The following is a 26,954-nucleotide window of genomic DNA, read 5'->3' as shown; positions in this document are numbered from 1 at the left end:
TGCCTCGCCATCCTCCCAATAAAGAGTTTTTTCCTAATAGCCAATCTAAACCTGTTCTCTGTTACTGTGAAGCCATTCCCCTTTTCTATCACTCAATGCCCTTATAGATAGTCCTCCTTATTGGCTCCTTATTGGTTTGCTGCTCCTCTTGGCTGAGAAGGTTTTGATGCATCACACACCTTGCTCATGTTTCTCTAGCACAGAAGTTTGCCCTCAGCAGAGCTCATTGCCTGACAGGTGCTCACCCATGATCAATCCCTGAACTTTGGACTGAGAGCTGCAAGTGTTGTCACATTATCCTGCATGTGATGTAAAGGGCAGGACAGTTCTGGAGCTGAAAGTAAAACCTTTTGCCATCATGTTAAGCAGGGTGATCATCCTCTTCTTTTAAGGAGATCTATTATGTCTTTACATTTATGGAAATAATTTTTGAGCTATAGGGTAGGATTATAAAATGTTAATAGCCTCAAAATAGAAAGCATGGATTTTGTTAGCAAATGCATCAGTGCTTAAATTGAGATTTTTCTTGTTGTGTTTTTCATTGCTGTCCACAAATGTTTTTAAACAGCTTTTTACTTTAAACAGCAATGTAATCTGTTGTCTCCAGATCTTGGAAACCATTTTCAAATGTGTGAATTGAAAGTGTGGATTTGGAATGTAAAAAAAAAAAAAAATCTCCCAGGAGGGCAGAATTGCTGGTCTCTGTATAACTGAGTTTTCTTTTAAGTCTTCCCACTATGTGTGACTCATCATTGGGCTAAAGTATCCCAAATCCTTTGTTACTGAAGCTTGCAGCTCTTGTGCTCAAATGGGTCAGTAATCTTTGATTTCAGGCACTTTGCTCAATCTTTATTAAGGTATTTCTTTGCAGAGCATAGTGTTTTAGAAAGCTCTTATGTGCTTTTGAGTAATGGCCTTCTGCTTTCAAAGACCCACAGGTTTTACATGCTAGCTGTAAAAAAGAGGCAAGTTTGCTATGTGACTTAGGGAATAGAATGCTTATTTTGAAAATTGTTCCAACAGATGTTAATGGCTTTGCTGTGATGCATAAAGTCCATAATCTTAAGGTCAAAACACTATTTTTGACTCATTCTGTCTTCATGAAAGTGTTGCAATCAGTGTTGGCTTTTGTTGGAGAAAGCATGGCACTGTGAGGTGCTGATGCAGCCTGTGCTGGTGATCTCCAGCAAGTGAAGTACAGCAAATAATTTCACCATGCAAACAATTTTCCCAGGATTGGTCCACTTAGGGTAAAGCATTGTTATTTTAATGCATCTGCATGCATGTGGTGCTGAGAGAGAATAGTTATTTTCTTTATGGGGATTTAATTTCAAAAAGTTAGGAATCTGTATTTGTCCAGCTTTTCTTGTTGGCTTCCATTTGCTAAGTGTTTTCAGTTGCACCATACAGTTCTTTTGGGGGAGTAAATAAGGCATCTTAATACTTTCCATTGTGTTACCCCATGTTTTCTCATCTCCTTAGCATTGCCTGCTTGCTGAATCAAAAACAAATTAAAGTGTCATAGTAGAACACACTTTAGAACTGCTAATTAATGAAGGGAATTATCAGAAAGGCTGATAGAAAATTAAGAGGAGGAGCATTTTGTCAGCATTTTGGTTGGCAATATAATCTGTGTCTCCTGCAGTGCTGGCTATCAGTGTTCCTGGTGAGTTTGTCTGATTTTGAGCCCTCAAGCTGCTCAGGAAGCTCCACACAGCTTCTGGCTTATAACAAAAGTAGTTATGAGTTTGTGTTATTTTTTAAGTATGTGGAGGGGGAAAAAAGCACAACAGTTCCTCCTGAACTCACAATATAGTGGTTTTCCACTTCTGGCACCTCTAGTTATTTTAAACTTTGTGAAAGATGTGGAGTATTTTATTAAAGTAAACAAAGCTATGTGAAATGAGTGCTCTATAAGAAAAACACTCCTATTTTTCAAAAACCCTAAACTTCAATAAGGACACAGAAATGTATATTCTTTATGGGCACTCAGCTTGACCTCACCTAGCCCAATTTTTTAGTAACATTCATCCTGCTGAATTGGGTTTTTTTGCGGTATAGCTTAAGATATTAAATATAGACCATTTGGTTTCCTAGGAACTACATAATTTTCAAATAAGCAAGTGTTTTGAATATATACATTTTTGGGGAGAGTCCTTACAGAAAACTCATCTCCCAGGTGAAAGCTGCTCAGTTTATTCTGTCTTGTCTCTGGAGAAAGTAATAAAGGTTTTGAGAATTCTTTACAAATGCATTTCTCACATCAGGCAGAATGGATTAATGACAAGATGCACTTGAAGTGGCCACAAGCCCCAAACCCAGCTGAGAAGTGTGGTGGCTGCTCCAAGCCATGATGCTGGCCCTATGTTCCCAGACTCCTTGTGAATTCCATAAGAGAGTGACATACTTGCTGAGTATAATGGTGTAAACTTTGTGACTGGAAATTGTTCACAGATCTGTTTTGGAGAGAAGATTGGAGCCTGGCCTTTACAGCCTCTCAGGGAGCACCCACAATCTGTTTTGGACCCTCTATCGCAGCTTGAAATTCTCTTTTATGGCATTCCTCTGCCCAATCCAAACATTCTATTTACAGATTTATTACCTGCCTTTAGTAAGATATCTGTGCCTGAGTACTTATCAGCAGAGCCCACCTTTACTTCAAATAGACAAGGGCTTCCATGAAACTGGGACAGCAGGAAAAGAGGCTTTGCCACTATTTTCCTCATTTCTTTGTTAGAGACAAAAGTCAGAGCTTGGGGATTTTTTAGGGAATCCAGGGACTGAGGCTCTTAAGGATAGACAGCTGTCATGCTGGAGTCTATTTGGACCATGTTCCTGCTGTCACACCTCTGTGGCTGACATGACTGTGTCACTTCTGGGACCCGTGTCCCATAAGCATCAATCACCTTTAAATGAAATGAAATTTGGTATTTCTTACCAAATGCCTGATGACAGGCAAGTGTCACTTGAGTTTGCTGCTCTTAAGAGCTGAGCAAGGACAAGAGAGAAGACATGAGGAATGAAGGGAGAATCCTGAAGGAGGCAAGGCTGCATGTGGATGTCCATGGAGCCAGCCATGCTGAGTTGTGGGGGTGATAATGTGACTGCTGGCGAGTCCTGTTTCACAGTGGAAACATCTCTTCCTGGCTGACTCTGGTATCACATTGTCTCTGCCACGGAGCCCTGCTTATTTGCATAAGTCAGCAGCAGGTTACTGCTTTTTCCACAAAGCAGGATGCATGCTAAGAGGAATTTTAGGGCAGCTGTAGTTGCTTCAGCAGTCCCTGGCCTGGGAGGGACACTCTGCTTCTGTGAGCATTGGTTTTGGTTGAGCAGAAAATCAAGTGATGCTGTTTCAGATGGAGCTTGGATGTGCTGTGAGTGGTGGTGGGCATTCCTAGGGACTCTCAAGGAGCAGACCTTCAGGCAGGCCTGGAGGAAATGATGGTAGGAGATGTCTGGAAAATCTCCAACAAAGCAAGCAAAAAGCTTTCTGTTTTCAACCACTGAAAGACTCTGCTTTGCTTAATTCCCCTTCTCCCCGTGACAGGTAACTTGTGCATTCCAGATTGCTAATGGAGATAAGTGGTTTAGAGGTGACTTCAGAAATAACAGGTTTAAAGCCTCTGGGAGATTTTGCTCAGCAGTTGTGTATAGGAAGTGCATGTATTACAGGAATATGTGTTAAATGGGCTTCTCCTGAGCAAAGCTCATATCATCCTGTGATTCTTTCTAAAACAGTGCCAGTAAAACCTCCAGAATGTGCCATGGGATGGGGTCAGTACTGTATTACAGCAACCATATTGCTTGGCTGTAATGCTCTAAACTAGGGAGAAGGAAAAAGCAGAAACCCAAAGTATGGTACAAAAATTTCTTGTAAAATGTGGGGAATACTGGCTAACCTGTACTGTGTTCCCTGTCATGTTTGCTCACAGGTGGAGCTCTTCAGGCAATGTTTTTATGCCACTTGTCTTTATCTTGGAGGTCTCTGGTGGCACATAAGCCATGACATTGGAGCTGTGTCTTTGAGGATGTGTTCTAGCAAATGTCTTCTGTGTGCCTTCCTCACTGAATATGGGGCTTTGGGCCTTCTAATCTCAAGGACATCCATATCAGTGCAAAAATCTGCAGCTTAAGCTCAGTTTCCAGGGCACTGCACAGCTTGCTCTTGGCTCCTCAAAGTTAACTTCAGTGCACTTGGAATTAGAGATATCATGGAGCCAGCTGATTGCAGAACCCATGTACTAGCCATAGGCTAACGTGGCTTCCCCCTGCAGTCCCAGAGCAGCCTTGCATCCTGAACCTTTGCTGCTCTCTTGCCATCATTTTCACTGGCACACTGGGAAAAGGCTGCACTTGGTTACTGCAGGATTATAGGGCTACACACCGTTGTTACACCATGGCTGTGCTGGAAATGTGTGTTCAACCTTATCATTAGGTGCAGGAGCTGGGAGACCTTGGTTTTGGTCCTGTCTCAGGCAGGAACCTGCTTTGTTACCCACAGAAAGTCTCTCAGTCTACAATCCTGTCAAAGGGGATTTTCACTTTTTCAGGAGAATCATCTGAAGTTTTATTGACACCCGTAAATTGTGTAATATCACATGGATGATAAGAAAAATAAACTCATCCCCAGCCAAAAAAGTGATATATATTTTATTGTGTATTATTTTGTATTTCCATCACATCTCTGATATACCAAGTTGACTCTTGGGTTATAAGGATGTATTGAGGAAATTTTCTATCTGCCTGGACAGGAAAATCTTCAGAATAAACAGACTGGTATGTCAAAAAAGAATACTCAAACAAGAGAGAGAAGGGACCCAAACTAGTGCAGCAGTTCTTGCTTTCTAACCCTGTCTCATATCCTCATGTCCTTAATTTCTTACTGGCATAAGACTTGCCCTGTCAGTAAGGCAAAAGGCTCCTGTGCTGTTCTTTGGAAGGTGATTGTTTGATCTCCCTTGTCTGTTCACCTCCACCCTGTGCATGGGCTGTAGCTGTGTTACAGTCCTGGGTGCTGTAGGGGAAGGAAACACACCTTTAATTTTGGACACAAGAGCCTGGAAGCCAAAACAACAGCGAGTTTAGCATGGAGCAGCATTTTCTGCTTCCTTTCTGTGGTGAGTGTCCTTGGGCTCTGGGAGGAGGGGCTCAAAGCAGCAGCTGAGAAAATGCCGTCACTGGGGGCTGCTGAGCTGAAATGTGTCCCTGGAGTGGGGCAGCACAGACCTGAGGCCAGTCTGTCGTGTGTGCTCCTGCCAGGCTTGTGCAGCATCCTGAAATCCATGCTTAGCAAAGCTGAAGTGACTCTGGCCAGCTGTCAGTCTCATTGTGATGCTTTGTCCTGACACTTCATCCCAGCTCCTCAGGTCCTTTTCTTGTGTCCTCTCCTCCCTGCCTTTTTCCTCCCTCTGAATTACTGTGATGACTGAGGGAAAGACTCTTACACTTGCTGGTTTGCACCAGCCTGGCTGTCAAGGTGTTTGTAAGGAGATGAAAGGCAGTGGCTGATTTTCTCTGTTGATTGTGTCTGTCACTCATGAGTGAATGCCCTTTGCAATCTTGGCACGTCCTGGCTTTATTTGTTGCATGAACTCTGCCTGGGAACAGCCTGATTTCCACACACACTCTTGGATTTGCATCCATGAGCTAACTCAGGGCTAGGGGGTTTTTAGAAAGTGCTGTTAGTCCAAAGACAGATTAAAAGCAGAGTTTAATAAGATGCATACAGTACAATACCTCTATTTTGAAGTTGGTTATTCTTTTGTATTTGCTGTTCACTGAAAAAAAAAAAAAAAAGAATGAAATTGTAATAACTTCTTAAAACTTCTTAGTAGTGTTTTTCATTATCTTGGCTCTGAGAGGTAAGGGGAATGTAAAGTCCCAAATTTAAAAGTCTCCAGCTTCCAATGGGAACTCCTTTTTGTGGTGCTGGACCAAAGTATGAAAACATATCTGCTATGTGTGTGATATTGAGGTGAGGATGGCATGTCCCTGATAGGTGGAGTATTTCTCACTCCTGGATCTTAAATAAATATTTTCTCTTGGATACCAACTTAAGAGTTGTTGGTCTCTGTTTTACTAAATGGCTATTAGAGAGTCCCTGTCCAGAATCTCTAGTGAGCTTTTCCTCTCCAGCATGTGAAGATATAGCTTGTGCTCATACAGCCATTTCATGGGTGTCTGAAATTGCTGGGGCCTCCTAAAGCAAATGCAAAGACTGCAGTAAATTGCTGTCCAGCATCTTCATTAGCAAACAGCCTTTTTTCTGGAGGTAAGATCCTTCAGTGGAGGGAGATGGCTGATCTGTGGCCACAGTGGGTGACAAGAGGAACTCAGGGACTCTCTCTGCTTTGCTGACAAACTGATAAAAAAACAGGCCAGCAATCCATCTTGCAAGTCTCTTAAGCTATCATAAGGATTTATAGGAACTCATTATACAATAAATTATAGATATAAAATAGCAGGTGGTACATCTTTCAAGCAGTATGTATTAAAATTCAAATTGACAAGACCAGGAAAACAGCCCCCAGACCTATCTTCAATAACTACAGGGGGAGTAAGCTGTGGTTAAGAGAAGTGGAGTGTTAATGACAGCTCTGTGCCAGTAAACACAACAAAATGCCTCAGTGGTAATTGTCATCAGAACGATTTCCTTCCCTGCTAGTTACAAAATCAGATAAACTATTAGAAACACCATTTGTAAAACCCAGGCACCATATATTTCCATCAAATGTAGCAGTTGTTTCTGTCTCTGAGATTCCTGTAAAAAACCCCTTGGGGTTGTAGCTGGGCTGCTGAACACAAGCTGTGAAAATATTGGCATGCTCATTTTATCCTTTGCTATCCTTGTTCTTCTCTGTTTCCATTCTTTAATCCTTACTTAGTGGCAGCCACTGATGCAGCCCAGTTACTTCTGCGTCAAGAGGATCAGGAAACTGTTTCCTCTCAGGCCAAATGTGCTGACACTGCTAACCTTGATTTCTATAAATGATTGAACAGTGTCTCCTGTCTGCTGTGTATTTCAGGCCCCACTTAGCTGAGATTCTTGGATGCTGAGACAGCTTTTCGTCTTCCCTGTCTCCTCCTCAGAGTCATAACCAAGCCAGGCTTTGTCTCCTCTACATGTTTTTCCCCATGAATAGATCTTTCTCAATTTGCAAGGTTTTAAATTTTTCTTTTAACTATTGAAAGATTTGGTGTGGATGTTTTAGTGAAAATGAGTCACCAGGCAAGCAATGGAAATTAAGTGTTGGGAGTAATCCATTTCAACACAGATGCAGTGCAGTAGTTTTTGGAATAAATAAATTTGTGATGGTACTGTCAGCATTGCTTGTTCTTGCATCATTTAAAGCTTTTCTAAATCAGCTTGGTCAAAAGGGAACAAGCTAATCTGGCTTTCAGAAGCAGCATGTTCCAGGAGTGAGGGAAGGACTGAGTTATGTGCTGCCCAAAGCCAACTCAAACTGGTGGTGAAAATCTCAGTACAGTTTTTTCCATAATCAGCGTGGCTCTGGAATCTTGATTCTCAAGCTGAGACATCTACTGCAGTCCTTCCTGAATTTCAGGCCACACCTACAACGACAGTAAGCTGCTGGCTTCTGCTGGTGGTCAGTGATTTACAGCAGCACAACCTGGCCTCTGCTTTGCCTCCTTTAGCTGGAGTGATTTAAAGATATTTGCTCTCTGCATCAACCTTAGATGAGGTTCAGATATATTTGACCTTCATTTTGTAGCACTTTGGAAACTGAATAATAATAAATGTGTAGTGAATTCTATCCTGCAGATAACCAGATTGGTTTTTTGCATCCCTTTGAAAGATATCTGTTATTTTAAGCCTCTGCTGCCAAGGGGAAAGCATAGGGACATGGAAAGTAGGAAGGAGGAGGAGAGTGTGGAGTGTAAAAGGAAGAAGCTGTGGGGAAAGGTTTGGTGGTAATAGATTGCATCCATTTGCAGCATTGTTTGGCAAAGCACTAAATGCTGAAAAGTAATTTGTGGCAATTTAGGCTTTTATCATAGTGTGTATGTTGCTCTTGAGGTATATATAGCAAAAGGCAAGCTCCCAGACTGCAGTTAATAAACTTAAATGTGCATTTCTGCAGGCAGATTGCTGAAGCTTATAGATATCTGTCTAGATATCTCTGCAAGGCAGAGTCAGGGCCTTGGGTGGATGGGCTGACCCTTCAGGATAACAGCACAGCTCCTTTCTCAGGAGAACAAGTGGAACAGCTTAGGAAAAGAATGTACTTAGTCCTTACAATTTTCATTACAAGTGACTCTGCAAAACAACTGTGTTGTTGGGTAGGTCATACAGAAGTATTTGAACATACACAAATCCTGAAATGAGAAAGGAAAGCAGCTCCTGAGAAAGACAGATGCATTTTTAAAAATTAGTACAATGTATGAATTTATCAATCCTATTGGTTTTAAGAGTTCCATAAGAGGAGAAGTAGGAGTAAGTACACATTAATGAAGAATAGTTACAAATACCTTGTGCATAAAATAGAACCTCAGTCCTCTGTTGTGCATGTGTATGCACACTGGGTTTTTTCTATCAGTTTTTGTAGGTAGAAGTCAAAGTGTTTACCAAAAGAAGAAAAGGCAATCCCTGCTGGATATAGCAGAGGAAGTAGCATGCTTCATCCACAGACAAATGGCAGAGCCAGAATGAGCAGGTTTCCTTGACTCTTTGGTCACATTGCATCCAGCCTAGAGCTGTCAGCCCTTGGTTAGTCTGCATCAACAATCAACAGAGAAATCTGTCTGATGTACTTCAGTGGCAGAAAATGTGCTGAATGCATTTACCAGGCTGTATTTGTGGATAAGACTTCAAGTTTTCTTCATTGTCATGAGCTTGCATGTCCTGACATAGGTTTCCATATCTAAGATAGAAGATATTAGTCACAGCTTCTCGTTAGGAGTGAAAAAACCAGCTCATCTGTATTGTGCCCTGTCCCTTGTGGAAAGTGTCACTTGGAGCAGCCAGAGTGCCATCCCCTGGCATCCTGCCTCTAGGGCATCAATAAACCAGCATGTCTCTCCATCTGAGCACAGAGCTTTTCTAAAGACACTGCCAGTTTCAAGTAATTCCTTATTGGGACAGGTTCTTCTGGATTTTTGTCTCAAGCAACAGGGTTTGGGAGAAATACAAACAAAAAGAAACCCTTCTTGATACATTCTGCACTGTGATTATTAGAAGGTGCTTACAGGAGGTAGAAAACGCCATTAATGTATCTGGTGCCACATTCTGACCAGGCACTTAAATGTTAACTTCTTACTTTTTGTTTAAATGCCCTGAACGTGGAGTTGTGGGCATCTCTGTGTGGGTGGGTGCCTCTGCTGTTCTCCAGCAGAAGAACTTTTGAATCATCTCATTTTCTTCCCTTCCCTCTTCCCCAGCAAGAGGTGGAAATGGTGATAACAGCCTGAATCCAGCAAATTCATGGGCCAGCAAAAATGCTGCCCATTTCTGGCATCTGTATTTTGATTGTCTGGTATTTTTGGTATTCTGCTGGTGACTGAAATCACATTTAATGCAGTGGACCTTCAGCAGACTACTGTGACACATATTTAATGGTGGTAGAATAGATAATGAAAGGGCAAAGCCAAGTTTGTTTTTGGTAAAAAATGCCATCTGGCATATGAGTAGCAGGTGTCTCCATCCTTCTTGATACATCCCTGTTGAGTGCCTCTGTCTCCTTGTCCTCCCCAGAGGGGTGCTCCACCTCTTCTGGTTCTGGCTCTGTGGCTTTATGTGGCAGTGTTGGCACATCAGAGGGCTGGGATTGGGATGCCACGTGCTGAGCCCTTGCCTGTCAAGAGCATTGATCTTTCTGCTGAGCCAGGGAAAATTTAATTAGCTTATTTTAACATTCATGTTTGTCGTGTGGTTGGTGGAGTTGATGCTGGCTGGAGCCTCAGTTCCACACAGCTCATTTACTGTAACTAATTATTGCTCATAAATGAATGGTGCACTCAGCTGGCAGCCTCTGCAGTAAGGTGGAATTTATTCCATTGCAAATTTTTCATTTATTTGCTGTCAGAACCATATGAAACCTTCCTCCTTCAGGACAGCAAAATCTTTCTGTTCTTGTTGGATGTTAACTGAGCAAACTGGTGGAAAGCTGTAGTTGGCACAATCCCATGCCAGTGATGTGGTGCAGACAAGGTGACTAATTCAATGACAAAGGATGACAGTCCAGGAAATAAAAGGAACCTGAACTGCTCTCTAGCTTAAGGTTAGTTGCCTTTCTGAGTATGCATTATGATTCTCTCTGATTTCACACTTACATCTTACTTTTTGTCATTACCTTCTATCCTTCTTTTTAATTTGGTTTAGTTCTATGTTTCTTACTACTCTAGCTCCTGGCACTGCCTGCCCTATTCTTGCTGAAGCTTTAAAACAGTGAACTCTCAAACAAAAGCATTAACTTGAGTCAGATACCCTGTACAGGGAATTAATTTCTGAAAAACTAAAGTAAAAAAATGTACAAGTGTCTTGGCCATGAGAAGCTGCAGCCTTAAATACAGGTGATAGTACTAGCTGGCTTCATAATCCTTGGGGATACTGTAGGACATGGGGTGAGGAGACCCCTTTCACCCTGATGGGAGACACTTGGGTTTCTGTCTGGAATGTTTTCCTCAGTGTCATCTGGTCAGACTTAGAGAAAGGAGAGAGGATGGACGGTGGAGCATGCAGAGACTATTTCAGCAGGCTATCTACATTTACTGCCCATGCATTTCTCTCTCATTAAAGAGGGCACTAACATATGTGGGAACCTTTCTTACTTATCCCAGCTATACTTAAGACCCTCTGCTACAATTCTGGCATAAGATACAGTTTAAAGAAGAAACTGTAGTAATTCCCTGCCTTGGTATCTTCAGCTGTTTTGAAGTGTCATACTGGAAAGTCAGTGAGGGACTCTTACTCTTCTTCCATTACTTTCTGTGCATCTCAGCAACCATTTTCCTCCACTTTCCTCATTCCTGCTTGGGACTGCCCTGCAGGAGAGTCTGCATAGAGCAGCTCTGACAGTTCTCCCAGTCTGGAGGGAGTCTGGCTGGAATTGTGCTGTGCTCCATTTCCCTTCCCTGATAGACAGGTTTTTGGAGTCAGTGCCAGATTTTTTTAGTGCTGGCCTAGGGAGTAAGCAGCTCCTTGGTGGTCCCAAAGCAGGCTGGACATAACAGCGAATCTGAATTCATGAGTCTTGGGAAATAAAACTGAGAGGGAAAGGCATGGACAGAAATGTACACATGAGATGTAAGGACATTTTATAGTCCCTTTCAATGTTGAGTTTATGCTACATTTGCTGCATAGAGACTAGTGAGCATGTTTTTCTATTTCTTTGTAGGAACAGAGGGTTTCCCTTATTTTACAGTCAGACTCAGCATCTCATCATCTGCTTACCCAGGTATGACCTTTTAACTTGTTGGCATAGTTTAACAAGCAGGCTGCTTCAACAAAATAAGAAGGCTTGAGAAAGCTTCTCTAGTTCCTGGAATGCTTAATTTAATTTTTTTGGGGCTACTTCCTGTTTTTGCATTAGTCCTACTTTTAGAAAATAGGAGTATTTTAAGTAGATTTTTTCAGAAAGCCTCCTGCATCTGATGGGAGCCACAGTATCCATTGTCAAAGCAGCTGTCTCACTTTTGGCTTAGCAAGAACCTGCTTACAGCCCTGGGTGGAAAGGGCCTAAGATGGTGATGATACAAAGGCAGAGCACCTGAGAGAGGTGACACTGCTCCTGCACTCTGCTCTGATTTGTCTCATCCTGCTGCTGCACTGAGTTGTACCACAGAAAAGATGAGAATGATTTGTCAGAGTAATCACAAGCACAATGATTCCAGATCTCCAAAATCAAAAATGATTGGGTTGGATCAAAGAAATGCATGAGCAGGAAAGTTTTATTCAGGGGGTAAAAGTACCTACTTTGCCTCGTCACTAATAAAAAGGAAGGTGTTGGGTTATAGCAGTTCAGGACACATTTCTGTGAGATCATGCTTGAACAGTGAGCAAAATCAATCTCCTGTATTCTCCTTGAGTAGTCACTGCCATGCTTCTGAGGCTGCCAGGATACTTAAAAATGAAAAAATTGAAGGATCAAGCACAGGTTTAAAGGAAGGCAAGCTGATACTACAGGATGAAAAAAGGTAATAGTGTATGGTGTAGGATTTGTGTGGACATGCACATGTGCACTTGTCTTTGTATGTATTGGGTACAAGGCTGCTTTTGGACTTGAGCTATTATAAGCCTGTAAATCTATCAATTTCCCAACCAGCCCCTAGTTTACTTCTGCATGCAGTCTCTCCTGGATTTATGAACTTGAAGGAAATTGAAATAGAGAATCAAATTGGGCTCTCAGCATTTGTAGGCTGTAAAAAGCAAGCACATAAGTTGATTTTCCATATGTGAACTTTTCTCTCTCACAAGCCATGGCACCACAGGCCTGACACGGGCTGTGGGGACACAAAAAATGTGTTTGTGCCAGTCTCTCTTTGAGACATGTGATGTGCCTGAGGGTTAAGGTGCTTCTTGCAGAATTTCAGTGCTGCTTCTCCTCCTGGACAGCAGAGCACAGGCACCCCAGCAGTTCTGGAAGGAGCCATTTGCCTTCTGGGCCTCAAACTGTGGGAGGGCAGGAGCCACCCCAGCCCTGGCATTGGCTCCCATCAGGCTCCCTTTGCTCCTGGGGGCTGCCAGCACATCCAGCACCCTGCAGGCTCCTGCCAGCCTCTGCCAGACAGGAGGGGCACCATAAGCAGTGATCCTGCACGCTTCAGGAATTTTCCCATGGCCTCAGAATACCCCTGCAGCAGTGCAAGTACTAAATGAAGGATTAAATTAGCCTGTAAGACTTAAAGTACCAGGCAGTTTTTATTGCAGTTGCCATTTCACTGTTGATAATGTTCCAGTAGTGATAAAGTAAGTTCTCAGTTGTCTGCTGTGCACAGCTTAAATTGTCTCTGCAGATCCCTCCCTTAACTGACAGACCTAAATGATTGCTCTTGGAATAAAGAGTTTATCCATGGAGTGCTCCATAGCCTCTTGATGCTGCTCAGAAACCACAAACAGTTTAAGAAGTTGGCAAGTCTGAAATGAAAAGAGAGACAAACAGCCGTAGATCAGAAATAGCATTTTCTTCACAGGGTTAGAAAATAAAATACAGGTGTAAGATCTTGTGAGAATTGCTGTCTCTCCTGCTTCCTTTGTGTCTCTGTGACTAAAAGTAACAGTGAGAATTTGCAGTGGAAATAATGGATCACAGGTGTGGGACAGGGAAAGCTGTGACAAAGGAGGTGGGGGTCAGCAAAAGGAGATGTGTTTGCCCCCTCCCTGTGTGAGAGCATCCCCAAGGCTGGGCTGCTGGATGGGGAGGAGGAATAACAGAATCAGGAATGTGGCACAGAGGGCATCAGGAATGGGTGATAAAGCTCTCTGGGCTGGGATGTCAGTACAGCCTGTGTGCAGCATTTGGAGCTGAGGACTCAGCTTTGGGAGAGTTGCAGCATTCTCTGGTACTGTGGTTTTGCTTCTGGGGCTGCTGCAGTGACTCCTCATGCTGGTCCCTGTGCTCTGTGATTCCTGGGCCCTGTGGTTCCCTGTGCATTGTGAACAAACTCAGCATCTCCCTCTGACACGAGCTTTTCTGTGTGTGAGCTGTCTCTCTGAAGGGACCCCAAAACATGAAGGTGCCAAGACCATTTACTCATCTGGAGTAAGCAGGAGCTTTTAACAGCCTTGTAAGGCTCTGCCACATTGAAATTACAGGTAATTTAGAATAACCTTTTGAGTGTAAGCATTGTTTGAATTTCTTTTTCTGCTGTGAACCTCCTAATGCTCAGAAGGGGAGGCACAGAGATGGGGATGGAGCTTGGCAGCAGCCATCTGGAACAGAGCCTTGAGGGCAGCAGGAGGTCAAGCTGAGCATGCAGTGCACTCAGGGAGAGCATTTGTGTACTGATACTTTGTTCAATTAGGCTGGAACCTCTTTAGATAGAGGCTCATCTTAGATGGATGTTGTAAAGAGCATGCGTACACTATAGCTTGGGTTTTAGGCTTAGAAATTTCTCTCATCAATGATTGAAAATTAACATTATACAGAAAGATGTCAGTGAGGAATGACTGAACAGTTTTTAGAAAAGAGATATGAATTGATACTCACTAGAAGGGTTTCTTGTAGTCTTGTAGTAGCTGCAGAAGAAATGTTGGTTTGGTTTCTGAGGAGAAAAAAATTCTAATGCTTCTTTTTTTTATTTTGCTAACTTTGGGGTTTTTTATATGTGTGTTTGTTTGTTTGTTTTTTTCAGTGATTGTTGTAGCACTAGGGAAAGTTGGCAGGTTGGCAGAGAGCAAGGCAGAGCTTAGTGGCGTTATTGGTGTTGTTTTCTCTTTTCTTTTCCCATGCAGTTGGCTTGAGTGTCTCCTGCCTGGCACTGGGAGGGCTGCAATGAGGCATCCCCACTGGGTGGTTCTGATATGGGGCTGAAGGAGGCTTTTGGCACACTTATGTCACAGCCAGTGTGGCATCCATTCCTCCTTCATCAGCCTTTCTCTTAAAAATAGTCTCCTACCAACCAGCAGGCTGTTCTGCAATCTCACTTGGAAGAAACTTTCAGCTTCCAGGTCAAACTTACAAAAGATCCTTGTACCAAACTACCCTTTGGAATTTCCTTCTTTGTGTTTATCACTTAGCATTAATCCTCCTCTTTCCTCCTTTGAAAGGAGGGCTGCGATCAGTTTTGTAATCAACTTCTCTTCCCTTCTTTCTTCTGATTGTCTTAATAGCCATTATCTGTGCATTCATTCCTGTGCAAACACCTGTTTTGAACACAACCTGTTTTGAATAATCTGTTACTTGTATCTGTGAACTAGCAAAGGTAGAATTTGCTACATTTTGAAAGGTTCGAGACGTGATCATTAAGCAGTGGGAAGGACACAGAATGTCCTTTGTTACTGTCAAATCATGATGATGACGGTGCTGGTGTTAGTAATACTGCTGTGTAGCAGACTGAGTCACTAGTAGATGCTTAAAACCTGTTTACAGCCAAGAAGCAAAGCAATTCAGGCAGAAATTGACAGGCAGGTTACCTGACTTGCTGCAGCTTTTCAGTAAACTTCTTCCCAACTCTTGGGATGCAAGAGGTGGGCCAGAGAGAACAGGAGGGGAGAGGAAGAGGGAAATGCCATCCTTCCTTTCCCCTCTGTTGTGATGGGCCACAGAGTTTCATTTCAAGGAAGGGAAACTGTGTCCTGTGTGTTGCAGCTTATGCTTGATTCCTTTGTCAGGGTCAGCAGGCAACCCCAACACAGAACTTTTCCATTTCTGTGCAGTACCCAAGTGACTTTGTAGAGGAGCAGAATGAAGGAAGCGATGGAGAGTTGTTGAGCTGCATTTTGGTTTTGAGAACCCTTACTGCAGTTGTTTCTGCATCCCCAGCAGTCAAGTCACCATAATCCCTCTTGCAGCTCAGGAACCAGTTCAGTGTGCTAGTGCTGAATTCTCACAATTGTGAGTTTTGTCCCCTGGTTGACATGGAGGGAAAGAAAACACCATGGAATAGAAACTCATCTCTTCTAAAGGCAGTTGAATTTTTGCTGTGTACATCCTTTTTGAGAACTAATCATCTTGCTAAGGATTATAGCTTTACAGCTATATGAAAAAGAAATTGCTCACGCTTGTAAAAATGACCATTTCAGTTTTCAAAAGTCCTTGCTGAGTGGTGCACATCAGCCCTTTTTTTACAGGGGCTCACAAAGGCCTTGAATCACCTGTCTCCTCCAGTGGTCTGACATGTCCCTTGTTCATCTTCCAGCAAACCCTGCTGCTGTCTAAAAACACCCTAATTCTCCTGCCACATTCTCTTGAACTTTCCTGAGGAACATCTGGTTTTGGCTGGTGTCAGGACCAGGATGTAGCACCCAGGGATGTGCTCCTGTCTCTCACTGAGGGGGGAGCTGGAGGTCAGTGCTGCCTGCAAAGCAAATGGGAGGAAAATGATCCTGTTCACACTTAATACCTGTAAATAGCTTTGTAATGCAAGTCACAAGTTCCTAAGCAGCACTGCCTGTAAGTTCAGTGTTAGGGAGCCTGACACTCAGAGTTAAGCCTTCTTTAAGTGTAGTTAAGCAGTTGTGATGGCAAATATGCTCTTGAAAGAAGTAGTGGGAATAATGAAAGTGCTGTGAGCATTCTCCATGAGAGAAGTTTGAGAGGCACAGATTTGCCACTTATGAGAAGAACAGATGTTTGAATCCTCATTTTTTTCCAGCATAGGTGATAAAACCTTTCATAATAATGACCAAAAAATACTGTAGTTGTCATCTTTAAGATAAATAATTTTTTTCCTCTCTTGTTGTTTATCCCTCTGAGACTTTGGGCCCTTCTGAAGCTGGAAGTTTTAATCCAGTCCAGTCTCTAGCCATGACATTTTTGGACAGCTGGAATAATTAGACAGGGAGGAGGGTGTAATACACCATGCAATTAATGTTCAAGTGAGGTCTTGATGTGAGAAGTGAGATCCTCACATGGCTTGTCTCTTTGTTCTTTTCCAAATCATCCTTGAATTTTACATCAGAAGACTTCAGGACATTACTATAAGATTGCTGGTTGTTCTGCTGTTTGCCATGTCTGTGTGGGAAATATGGGATAAACAGCAAGGCACTTTGATCAGCAGTCCTGCTTCAATGACTAATTCCTAATGTTGCACTTACCTGCATCTCTGTGAGTTTCCTGCACCATTCTCTTAATAACAGCTCCCTGGTATTCTTATTTTCAGTTGTGACATTTTTGGGGCAAGAAAAAATGTTTTGCTTTTTTATACAGTTACTCTTGCATCAGTTTGGCTGCTAAAAATCATAAGAACATCCACTCTGTGCTGAAAACAGAATTAGACAAGATTTTGAGTCTAAGGTTAGTAATGGTGGCCTGCCTGGGAATTAAATACTGTGTACAACAGCTTTTGCTGTGATTCTTCTTAATGGCACATGATTCATTGCTGTAGCTATCATAATATTAGTGACTAGGTGTCCAAGTCTGGATTAGATCACTGTTGTGCTAAATGCTGTGTGCTCAAACAGCAGAATTGCTGCAGACCCCAAGGAGTCAAATCTCTACTGAGACATGGAGCTGTGGGCAGCCAGAAAGGACACACTGGTGGGACAGTATTTGCCAGTGTAATTAGTACCTTAGAGACTCCATAATTCATGCTGGGAAATTGTATCCTCATAGGATATACAGCTTACAAGGGATCAAATCCTATGTTACTTGGGGGGGTGTTTCAATTTAAAATCCAGTGTATAGAGAGTTGTAAAAAAAGGAGGTCAGCTTCACCTCTTGTTTGTCTCTGCTGTTTTAGTATGTTTTCCCTAATACAGCGAAAGTCTAGTTAGTAATGCAGCTCTATTTCTGCAAATTGTTCACTGTAGGAAGCAACAGTAATGGACAAAGTAGTTCAGCTCCATTTAAAACTAATGTAAATGTTGGCCTTCAAACAGAATTGGATCACCCTGCTGCCCCTTTTTTCCTCTAGGTTGTGAATGTTCAGATAACTGGCTTCCAGCTAGCAGTAAAACCATCAAATAAAGAAGAGAAAACCTATTTCTTTCTGGCCTAAGTGAGGAAGATTTGATAAAGTCATGAAAGTGCCTTCTCTTGAAGTCTGAAATGTATCTAGACCTTCCAGAGTAGATCTGTACTTTGAAATGCCTGAAGTCAGGACTTTTTCTTGGTTTGAGTTCAGCTCAGTGCTGGAAATGGTGTTGCCAATTGAACTGGTTTTGAAATAAAAACAACGGGTGTTATTTGTCAGTGTGGGGTGGCATCCAGTGCTGGCTCTCTGCTTAGAGCTTGTGATGTTTATCACTACTCTACAAACAATCTCTACCCCACTTCTCCAGCCCCTGTATTCCCTTCCTGTGGTACCATGTACGACTGGTTTTCTCATCTTCTTGGTTCCCTGGGGAGGATTCCCACACTCTACTGTGATCTTTCAGATTCCCAGCCTCTGATTATTTCTTTCATACCCACTTTGCCTTACCTGTGTTGCTTTCTCTCATTCTTCACTGAATTATCTCCATTTACTCCTTGGACCTTTAGGATTTCTTGACTTTTCTTTGCATTTTCTCAGCAAATTTCAGCTCCTGTTTCATCCTTAACTTGTCTGTGCTTAGACAGTTAGTTTGGCCAGAAAGAATATGTGCTGTGGCTTGCATGTGAGCTCTGCATCTACTGCACAGACCACCAGGACACTGCCAGACAGGAGAAATACAGGCTGAACTCTTCTCCTTGGTTTTTTTTTTTTTTTTTTTTCCTTTGTAGAGGCATTTATTTTCTCTCTCTCTTTATCCATCTGTGCATTTCCTATGGTGGTTGGTAGGAGCTTAGAATCTTCTATCAAACATGGTAGAAATTGGCCACAGTGACTGACAATTATGAGTGTGGATAGACAGAGCAGACAGGCAGATACAGGAAACAGGAGCACAAGTAGTGTAAGAAAATTAAGGAATTTGTGTGTTCAGCTGTATCTTCAGCTAAGGTGAGCAGCAGAACCAACCAGGCAGTTTACAATACTGGTTTGACATCAGGGAGAAATCTGAAGGACTTGTTTTTTGTATATGGAGGCAGATTGGTATCAGGGACTTGATGCATACCTTGTGCTTTATGTTTTCTTAAATGAATTCTGGGACTATGTTGTGTCACATTTTTAATGCCTACCAAAGGCAGTTCTTTGTACAAGTATTTTTAGAAATGAGCATCCATCAGAAGAAGGAATGCAGCAAGCTTTATATAGATTCCTGGAGGAAAGATGTGGGAAGTGCTGTGGAGTATCTGGGAAAGAAGTCATTTAGAGACAAGCCAGTTGGTCAGGCCAGCAGCTCTATGGAGTTGAAATAAGAATCTACATTTCTGATTGTTTTTACGATAATAACAACAGCAGGGGACTGCTTAATGTAGTTTGTAGGCTGCAACCTTCATCAGAGACTTCACATCCAAATTTTAAACTGTGGCTATTCTGTCAGTCCTGGCTGATGATGGAGGGTTTTAAGGGTCAAGTTCCCTTGCAGCAGCACCAGGGGCCTGAGCTGAGCTTTGAGGCACCCAGGGACTGGAGCTGTTTGGCAGCCAGAGTTCAGGAACAGCTCTGTCCCCAGAGCTGTCAAGCAGGCACAGTGCCCCAGATCCCTCTGTTTCCCCTGTGTGCTCTGGTGTCACTGGCCAGTGTTGCATCCTTCCTTTTGAGTCTCCTTTTTGTGGCTTCAGGTTTGTTGTGCTGCCTTCAGGCAGATGCTGTGTCTGATAAATGTCCTTCCTTGAGCAAAACTTTCTGAAAGCTGGATCCAAAGGCTTTGGTTGGGAGCCTGAGCATCCTTGCCCATATGGAAGAGAGAACCCTTGCCCTGAAGGGTTTGCAGCATAAATAGGCAAGTTACACGCCATGTGAATATTGTAGTATATATTTTACAGATGGGAGGACTGAGGCATGGGCTTGTTTATTCAAAAGTTCAAGGTAATAGTGCCAGGTGAGCAGCAGAGTCCTGGACTAATTCTAATCTTGGATCTCAGTGCCTTAACCACCAAATTGCTCTGCCTTTCTAAAAATCCTTGTGATTGTAGGAATATCTGTATTACGCCACAAGTCTATGAGGAAGAAAACCTCTTTTTGAGTGAAATAATCTTGAAAGCACTTCTATTTGTGCATTAAATTCTTCATCCCTTGATCAACTTTAGCAAATTCTATGCAGGTAACGCCTGATAGAAGAAGACAAATTGCCAGAAAAAAATAAATTAACAATAATCCATAGAAGACGTGAAACAATCATGGTCTTAGCAGCCTATAGATAATAAGAGGGAAATCTCTTCATTTAAAATTCCTAATGTTACTAATCTCCTGGTAAATCCATGCCTATGAAGGATAAATCAAGCTTTTTCTTAAACACGGAGTTCCTTTGTCAGTGGGAGGTTTGGATGATCATAAGCATTATTCTTCTCCTATTTGGAACTCTGTAGGGGCATGATCCCAGAGTCAGTGGGATCATGAAAGAGAAGAAGAGGAAAGAGAGAAGGAGAGGAGAAAAAACAGAAAGAAAGGGAGAAGGAGAGGAGGAAAAGCAATAGAAAATTATACCATTGAGCCAAGGGCTGTCTGAGCTGGTCCTGCTGGCCTAAAGTGGCACAGACACTGTGTTGTGGGTCATCAGTGTGAAAGTGGGCTGCATAGAGATCAGCCATGGCTAATGTCAGTCTGATTGTTGCTATCAGCTCAGTCCTCATATCTCTTTGCACCACGTCTCACCCTCCTGTACAAGATGCGCCATGGTTTTCTGAGTATGCAGGGTCAAGCTTTGCTCATGTTTTGCCTGTGTGGTGTACAACCCATGGAAGTTGGTGGGAGTCAGTTCTGTACACGTGCAGGAGCAGGAAGGGGTTGACATGGAAGCTGCAGTCAGTCAGTGGGTACAAATTTGGAGGTGGGGTAAGTCAAGGTAATTCTCTTGACCTCAGTGAAATTACCTGTGATAGATGCTCCTTAGAATTCTTCACCAAAATATGGCTGGCAGCGATCTAAAAAGTCTCTTTTGGAATCTTGCCTGGTAGGGGTTATGACAGTCTCCACATGTGAAGTTCTAAGTTCAAGTAAATACACTTTTTTGTATGTTTTTGCATGGCTGAGAGCCTCTGGTGTCACTGGAAGATGTTTGTGCCTCCCCCAGCCCGGGTGGTGCAATCCTCCCATGGAGCCTGTGTGATTCAGACAGGATATCTCTGTCTTTATGGTATCCCTGCTACCCATCCCTGGTGCATGGGTTTGTTCCTTCCTCTGGTGGAACCTTCTGTCATCTGTGATGCTTAACTCATGGCAGGTGAAAGTACAGCTGCAAGGGCACACATTACACATAACATTCAAAATGGAGAGAGCAGCTATGAATGTTGTGTAAAAATGCAAGTGAAGGATTGGGAGACCTGCCTGCTCCACTGAAGCTATATCAAAGGTCTGTTTTATCCCCCTTGTATCAACTGAGTTTACATTTTCCTTTTGAGATGGTGGTATCCAGGGTTTCTGGCATAGCTCATGTTCATGCTATCTCTCTCCTCTCTCTGGCTGGTAGATTTTTCCTCATGGAGCTGCTGCTTTTGAAGCCTAGAGGATGCCTAGCGCTCCAAACATGGATGATGTTGTGGAGAGGGTGATTGATCTTTCACGGGGAAATTAATTCTGTTCTCACCTTCAATGAGATACAGTTTAGGTGGTCTCTTAATCGCAATAGCAATCCTTTCCCTCCTGTGGAGGAGTAGATATGTCTTTAAAGAGAGAGCTCTGTGACTCCTTTTGAGTAAGTGCTTAGTGAATTGTTCTAGTCAGAGGTGGGAAACTCTTCCATTATTTTGCCCACTACTGCCTGCAGGCCATTCCTACAGTCTGCATCAGTTGTGGCATTTCACACATCCACTGCTGACCAAGCTGCTCGGTGTGGTTTGTTGCTGGTTTTTGTTTCAGCCACAGTGTAATTATCTGATTTGTCATGGCTGAAGGCTTGGGGTGCAGACTCTGGCTCCTAGTCAGACTGCAGGAATGCAGTGTCCATTAATCCAAATGTAAGGCTGTAAATTAAACAGAAAAACGAAGCAAGAAGCCTCAAAGATACAGTGCTATGGCTTGAGTTTCTACAAGTAAATATTCATAAAAATCAGCATAAATGTAAAAAGCTAACAAATTGGCAGGATGAAGGGGAAAGCAGAGCGTTTCATAGCTTTGATTTATCTCAGATATTAACAAAAAACCTTTTTGTCCTGGGTGGCTGTCGGAGTTGCCCTCACATTTAACATATGTGTAATTGCCTGGATTTCAAATCAAATCTTGTATCATGGTGCAGAGCATATATGTTTACTTTATCTTCCTTGAATGGAGTATTGCATAAAAGTACTGGACAACAACCGAACCGTCAGCTAAATTTTTTCCTGAATAAAGTATTCAGCAAAATAAATCTCTCTGGGTGTCTCTGCTGCCTCTTACTGCAGAAGGCTGGGGAGCTTGTGAGAATGCTGCAATGCAGCAAGTGTACTACCACTGATTAAAAGTAGATTTTTTTCATTTTGTTTTGTTTTGTTGTTGTTTTTACCCCCTTTCTGCAAGCTTGTGGGTGGCATTTTAATCGAGTTCTCATGGTAACAAACATAATTTAAAAGCACCAAAGCCTACAAAATTAGGCTTTTTTCTGTATGTGATTGAGGTGGGTGTTCAAGTCATTACAACTGCAGTGATGCTGGTTATTTCAGGGTTTCTGGTGCAGAGATGACAAGGGAAGTAAAATGGAAGCAGGTGGTGCTAAATGCAGAAAACATTCATCATCTCTTTACCAGGTTCCATTGTTGTGCTCTCTGTAAAGAGGATGCAATTAAAGTAGTGTGTAATGTACTCCTTACGTTGCTGTTTCATTCTTTCAGATGTATTCTGGCATCACAGTTATGCCATATTTGTATCTCCTGAGGAAGGCAGTTTTAGTGACTGATGTTTTGATTCACTTTTGCAAGCATGAGTCCCCATCAAAGCACATGAAAATGCTTGAGAAACTGTGGAATTCTGTGTGGAGTTATCATGTATTTCTCATGTAGGAAAAGACGCAGAGAAAAAGCAGCAGGAAGGGGTTAAAATGAAGCCATTAAGGATCTGATTTGAATGCCTAACCTCCTGTTAATGAATTGATCTTGAAAACACTACATGACTAAAACATGCTAACTCATGGGAGTCACTTGGTTGTGTCTAGTGTTTTGCCATGTGTGGTGTAAATGCGTTGTGTTTGATGCTGTATTGCACCCAGTAATTTTCTAGTGCCCTGTACTTGCAGTCCTGCAAGTAGGCAGTTACCAAGCTAGTGCAGCTCAGTAATCCTGTGGGGGTGTTAGAAAATTTAAAATACAGCTCACTCTAAGCTGCTGAGGAAAAAGAAACTTGATTTACAATGAGAAAATGTACTGGGTATTTCTAGCTCTTAAATACATGAAGTTCCATTTTTTTTGTGGTGTGGTTTGGTGTTTCTTTTGTTTTGTTATTACAGCCTGCTTACAGGACATGAGCAGTGAAGGATTGAAGTATTTAACAGTGTAACACCCCAAATATCCTTGCCTAGCTTCCTTGCAGGAGATTTATATCCTTGTCCCAGGAGCAGTATGTCAGGGATTGTTGTTGCATGTTGGTGATTTCCCAGCAGACATGCCTGGCTCTGGTGGTAGGACCAAGCCCACACCTTCAGAAAAGTGTTGAGAGTAGAATTTTCAGAAGCACAAGGATTGCCAGTAAGACAGAATGCTGCACTTAGGGGTTGGGTAAGGATAGAGACATCTTGATTTGGAGAAAAAAGCTCTCCTTGTCTCCCTGGCTTTCCACACAGGTATTATTGATCTGTTCTGCTGCAGGGCTGGACTGACTCGGCTCTTCCTCCTGCTCAAGAACATGTTGATTGCTTGGACTTCTTCCTGCCTAGGGTCTGGCTATTCAATTTATATATTTTATTGTATTAAAGTCCAGTTCTGCCCTTTTGTGCCTAATTTGGCTTTGCATTGACACTGCACAATGATTTGCAGAGATGGGGATGTCCAGGGGCCTTAGTGTATATTCTATACCATGGCTGCAGCACTGGGCTTCGCTGCTGTCCCTGTTCTTATGATCAGGTGTCTTGTTTGGCAGCAGGTGAACTGGAAAAACAAATGTTGGGAGTTAAATTGCAATGATTTTTTTAAATTTACATTTTAAGAAGAGGTGGAGTGAAAAGTTTTCTTGTACTATGCCTTTATTTTATTTTCTTTATTTTTATACCATTGCCTGAGAGCTAGTCTGGGAATTTGAGTAGAAGACTGTGAATGCTGCACTGATCGTCCCTAATGGGAGCTCTTTCTGTATCTTTCTGGCTGCAGAACATTGTTCTGGCATGATAAGGAGAGCTTTGAACAGTGTTCATGAATCTTCCTGTTGTCTTTGGGAATCTTTCACATTAAAGCCTCCTGGGGTTTTGAACATGTAAATCAGTAAAAAAAGAGTAAAAGGTCAAGAGCCAAAGAAAATAGAGCCATGTTGGATTTCATGCCAGGGAACAAAGAGAGCAATGAAATATTAACCATATATAGAGAACTGATTATACAGTAACTTCCTGTCACCTTTGTGTTCATTTAGTATTGATAGAATTTCTATTTAAAAGCACACCTTAGTAGTTCCTTGCTGTGGCTAAAGGAGGAACAGCACCTGCATTTCACAAGCTGCAGGTGGATATCAGCAATGCTCCTTGGAAATGGTACAACAAAGTGAAGTGCAGTGCATTCTTCAAAGCAGCCTGTCATTTGAGTGTTTCATGTCTGAAACATCAACTATATTTTTTAAATGGTAATTTATTTTTTTTTTGCTGATCATGGGCTTTATGTCAAATATAATGAAGTGGATGTTGTAGTCTTTATTAGCCCGATGTTAACTATATGCATATCACAAGTAAAGCCCTCTAAACTGGTCAGAAATTTGAAGAAAATTGAAATGTCTTGAGGACTGCAAAAATCTGCTTCAAGAAAAATCTTCTGACTTTTTAAAATATTCACAGAGGAACACTGACAAAGCACCAGAGTAAATCCTCTCTGAAGATCTTTGCCAATTGGCATGCACGCAGTAGGGTTTCATCCTAGCAGTGCTTCAGGAAAAGGAGCTTTTAGGATTTCATTATTCTAGTTTGTGCTGCAGCCCCACTCATGTGAAGTCTTTCAAGTTGGTTGCAGCTAAAAGGACAGCAGCAAAGGCATTCTTTTTATAATATGGTAAGTATATGGACAGTAAGTATTCTGTCATAAAAAAAGTGATTTTCATAATTCCTTGGTTTTTGACCGTGCATATGTAGGGTACCCAGTGATGCTGGAAAATACTTCAATACTCTACCCTGGAAAAATGCCTCCAAATGCCACTTTAACCTAATAAAGTGCAGACATCAGCTGTGGGGTGGGAGGGAACTATGACAATCTGTGAACTCAGCAGGAAGTCTTTATCCCTGAACCTGTGTCTTCATCTGCACTTTCATGGCTGTAGGGGTGTTTCAGAGATGGGTATGGGGCTGGACATGGGCTGTGTGCTGAGGCACTTCTTCTCCTGTGCCCGGAGAGGGGCTAAGAGGAGTGAGGCTGAGGAGGGACATACTGGCACAGGTACACTTAGTTTGTATAGTACTGAATTTACTGCCTGTTTATTCATGGGTTCATTCTCACAGTTTTGAATGGGAATCCAATGTTTGATGGGAGGGGGTCTTTTGTTTCACATGGTGCAAGACTAAGTGCAGAGAAAGCAGTGGTGGTTTATTGCTTGTGATAATTTTTGGAGGTGTGTGTGTGGGGGTCTGTGGAATTCAGAAAAAGGTGTCCTGATGTTCTGCATGGGGTCTGTTGCATGGGTTGTTAGGAGACTCAGTGTGACTTTTTGTGCTACCATCTGGACACTGCCCAGGACAAACCTTGTCTCAGGGCTCAGGCTGAGTAAATTCAGGTAATTTTATACCTTTGAGAATAGATCTGGGAGAACTGTCTTGCTGCCTGTTGCTCAGCACTGGCTCCCTGAGAGATGAGGGGAGGCAGAGGCCTTGGAATGTTGTGTCCCTTTTGATGGCCACGACCTGCCTGGGGATGGTGTGCTTCAATGAGTCCCTGAAAAATGTCAGTAAACTCAATATTTGATGTTGTCCCATCTGCTGTCTGTAAAAGTGCTGGTTTTGCTGCATCTTTTACATCTTCTAACACAGTTCAGGGGAGTTCTGTTGCCTGGTCTTCTGCCTTAGTGAAATCTCCCTCCCCAGCCTAAATGGTCTAATGTTAAGTGTGCCTGTCCATCTTCTTGGGCATAGTCCTTGAAGACTTGTTGTAGTTGTTTTTTCCATAGTGCCTCCCACAAGATGAATTCAGTGGGGGACAGTAGGATGTACATAAGTCTCAAGTCATGGGGCATCATAACAGGGGCTGCAAACACAGCATTTGTTAAAACAGGGTCAGTTCCTCCCATGATCTTTCACAGCTTTAAAATGTCTTCCATTTCCCTGTGGGAGATGGATTCCCATTGTGGGTTAGCTCCCCTTCGATACCACGCTGGTGTCACTTGAAATTGGGACACCAGTTCCCAATCCCCCTCCTTTACCGCTGCTTTCTGCATCTTCTGCCATGAGTCTTCAGGCTCATCTTCAAATCTGGATGAGCCCTCACTCTCTTCCTGAGAAGAGGAAGTTTGCCTCTTGGCAGAAGAGCGGGTTCTAGGGCTGACTGATACGGCCCGTTGTTTGGGGCCTGTGGTAGCCAAGATGGCTGCCTTCCACTCAGCGCCATGAGTGCTTCCAGTGGTGTGGGATATGGAAAGGGCTGAATCAGAGGAAGTGGGGCCTGCCCTGAAGGGCCTTGTGTCAAAATGGGGTTCCAGGTGTGGAGGTGGACTCCAGGATGGAAGGAGAGGGTCCCGACGCAGGGGGAGGACCTGACGAGAGAACAGAGAGTAGGAGCAAACTCAACATGGCGGCCTCCCTCATGGGGTGGGCACCATTTTCTAAACCACCAGAAGGGAGGTAGGATTGAGGGATAATGGGACGTGGGTCAGGGTAGTTCCAGAGTGTTATGGCCAGTACAGCCCTGAGAAGGGGATAGAAATGAGGGGAGATGGCAGACAGCAGGTGGATCACCTGTGCCTCATAGCAGGTTCTATCTCCTGTCCTCAGAGTTTTTGGGGTTAGGGATATGGGGGCAGAACATGAGAACTGGGGAGGTGTCAGCACAACTCACCAGGACGTGGTAGTAAGTTACATAGACTCTGTGCGTTTACAGAAGGCTGATCATTTTCTTTCTATTAAGAAACCCATACTTTTATATCCTAGTTTGCTGCAGGTAGACCTAATTGGTCCTCCAATCCAAACACCATCACCATTGGTTAATTAAGGAACCACCCTTTGG

At 42.8% G+C, this 26,954-nt stretch overlaps 1 protein-coding gene across 29 annotated transcripts in view; it reads left to right on the top strand.

The window, feature by feature from the left end:
- Nucleotides 1-26,954, top strand: part of MAP2 (microtubule associated protein 2) — a 217,984-nt gene that overhangs the window by 108,018 nt on the left and 83,012 nt on the right. For 2 of the 29 annotated variants that reach the window (XM_059476072.1, XM_059476073.1), the window contains one exon: nt 11,358-11,417. The exons of the other annotated variants lie outside the window; for them this stretch is intronic. The gene's annotated coding sequence lies outside the window, so the exon portion shown is untranslated. The remainder of the gene's footprint in view (nt 1-11,357; nt 11,418-26,954) is intronic. 29 annotated transcript variants of the gene reach the window in all.

Source organism: Ammospiza nelsoni, chromosome 7 (genome assembly GCF_027579445.1).
Source record: "Ammospiza nelsoni isolate bAmmNel1 chromosome 7, bAmmNel1.pri, whole genome shotgun sequence".
Taxonomy (NCBI): domain Eukaryota; kingdom Metazoa; phylum Chordata; class Aves; order Passeriformes; family Passerellidae; genus Ammospiza; species Ammospiza nelsoni.
This window is presented reverse-complemented; position numbering and strand designations above follow the sequence as displayed.